Genomic DNA, 2,500 nt, shown 5'->3' with positions numbered 1-2,500 from the left:
TCACTAAATTTAGGTTTAATAAAAGTTGACGCAATTACACACAAACGAATACTGAAACGTTATTACATTTCATCTCAGAAAGGTAATAGCGACAAGAAAATGACTCACACAGAAGGCTACGTATATTAATGGTTATAACAGTGAGAATAACGATCGTGGTAATGATGATGATGATGATGATAATTGTATTTATGATCTTACTACTGAAGGAACTGCTAAGGATAATAATAGTAAAGGTGATAACTAAAATAATGATTGTGATAAGTGACAATTATTATAATGATCTTTATGATATAGGAACAGCAACAGTAACAACAACAGTAGTGATGATAATGAAAATAACAATAATGATAATAATGATAATAATAATAATGATAATAATAATAGTAATAACAATAATATTAATAATAATAATAGTAATAATGATAATAATGATGATAATAATAACAATAATAATGATAATAATAATAATATTAATAATAACAATAGTAATGATGATGATGATATAATAACAATAATGATAATATTGATAATGATGATAACAATGAAAATATTTTTGATATTGATGATGATACCAATAAGGATTAGTATTATTATGGTAATGATAGCAATGATAATGATGCCATTTACGATGAGATAAAATCCTAACATTCTACACCCTTCTCTTTGAAGTCATACATGCTGAAGACAAAAATAGATTAAAATAAGAAACAAAATATGAAAAAAAAACAGAAAATACAAAGCTCACAATATCTCCCAATATCGACAGCTTCTCTTTCTGAAAGGTAAAGAATAATAGTCGGTATCGAATAAGTAATGAATAACACTAATGGCAGAGGGTGGCATTAATATTCAGGCGTGATGTATGAGTAAGGGTCTACCTGTATTAAGTGCAGGTTTTCAGGACCATCTCAACAAATGGCTTTCGTTGGCTAATGGCGCTGTGGAACTCTACGGTCAATAACGCCCGGTTTCACTACCTCGTCTTTTTGTCAATAGGCTGCCCCCGTTTTCGATGAGACGTGCGTGCTTATTTTGATGTTTATAGCGTTGGTGTCGTCTATGTAGGAAAGGGGGAATTAATCATAGTGTAAAATATGACGAGAATGATAATGTTACTATTTATTATCATTATCGTTATTATTGTTTTTATTATTATTATTTCTGTTGATGTTGTGATTACTCTAAATTCAAGATTCTAAATTCAGTATTGTTGTTATTATTGTAATTGTTATCATTATTTTTCTTATTGTATCTTTGTTATTGTTATTGTTGTCATGTTATTGTTATTGCTTTTTTTCATTCTTGTTATTCCTTGTTATTGATAGAAATAGTAATATTTTCATTATTATCATTTATTATTATCACCATTATCATTATTTTTATCATTATTATTATATATATCATTATTACTATTATCATTATCATTAGTATTGGACTACTATTATTATTATTGCCCTTATTATTATCATCATTATCTTTGGTATTACAGTTTTGTCCTCGTTCTTAGTAGTAAAGTGAGTAAGGGATTAGTATCAATATTAGTTTTGGTATTAGTTTTAGACAATATTAACATGGGAAGATGAATAATGGTTATTCACAACATAGGCATTAGTTATTCCTATCATCATTAAAGCATTAACGACAACAGCGTGAAATTAGAAATAAAAAAAATAATACGTGCTATCATCATTTACTATTATTAATATGATTTTTTTTATTAGTAACATCAAAAGGAAAATATGGGAAATAGGAACGGATATCAAAAAAAAAAATAATGATAAAATACCATTATAAAGTATCAATATTATTATTTTGATAATAATAGCAGCCACGGCAACGACCAGAATTATCATTGGTGTTTCATAACAGCAAACAATATATTTCCTCTATCTAAAATGGTAAACCGAGCCCGCCCACGCCCATGTGCTGTAGACGCCCGTGCTACCGACTGTCCAAAGTGAGAGAACAATGCACGGTGCTTCAGTATTGGAGTGTTGGCGAGCCACTATCAGGAAGCAGGTGTAGGTTCCCACGACCATCCTCCTCCTTCTCCTCTTCCTTCTTCCTCCTCAGCCCACCTCCTCCTCTTCTTCTTACTTCTTCTTCTCCTCCTCCTCCTCCTCTCCTCTTTCTTCCTCCTCGTCTTCTTACTTCTTCTTCTACTCCTCTTCCTTCCTACTCCTCCTATTCTTCTTCCTTTCCTTCCTCCTCCTCTATCCCTATCCCTATCCCCTCTATCCCTCTCATCCTCATCCACCCTCAACCCTTCAACCACCCTTTCGTCCACCCTCTTTAACCCACACTCATTTACCCCTCACCCATTCCCCCTCACCCACCCTCTCACCCCCCCCCCCTCCTCCCCAGCCCACATATCACCCACCCTTCCCCTTCCCTCACCCACTCTCACCCTGTCTTCCTGCCTTGCTATGCTGTCTTGTCGGTCCCTCCTTTCTTTGAGAAGCGTGACAGGTGACAGGTGAAGGCTTCTACGCCCTCT

The 2,500-nt window shown here is 33.6% G+C and overlaps 1 protein-coding gene across 1 annotated transcript in view; it reads left to right on the top strand.

Annotated features, from left to right (window-relative positions):
* The window catches only part of LOC125034461 (hemicentin-1-like), a 49,246-nt gene that overhangs the window by 19,058 nt on the left and 27,688 nt on the right, over positions 1-2,500 (top strand). The window lies entirely within an intron of this gene.

Source organism: Penaeus chinensis, chromosome 18, assembly GCF_019202785.1.
Source record: "Penaeus chinensis breed Huanghai No. 1 chromosome 18, ASM1920278v2, whole genome shotgun sequence".
Taxonomy (NCBI): domain Eukaryota; kingdom Metazoa; phylum Arthropoda; class Malacostraca; order Decapoda; family Penaeidae; genus Penaeus; species Penaeus chinensis.
The sequence above is the reverse complement of the archived record's forward strand: the minus strand, read 5'-3'. Positions and strand labels throughout refer to the sequence as shown.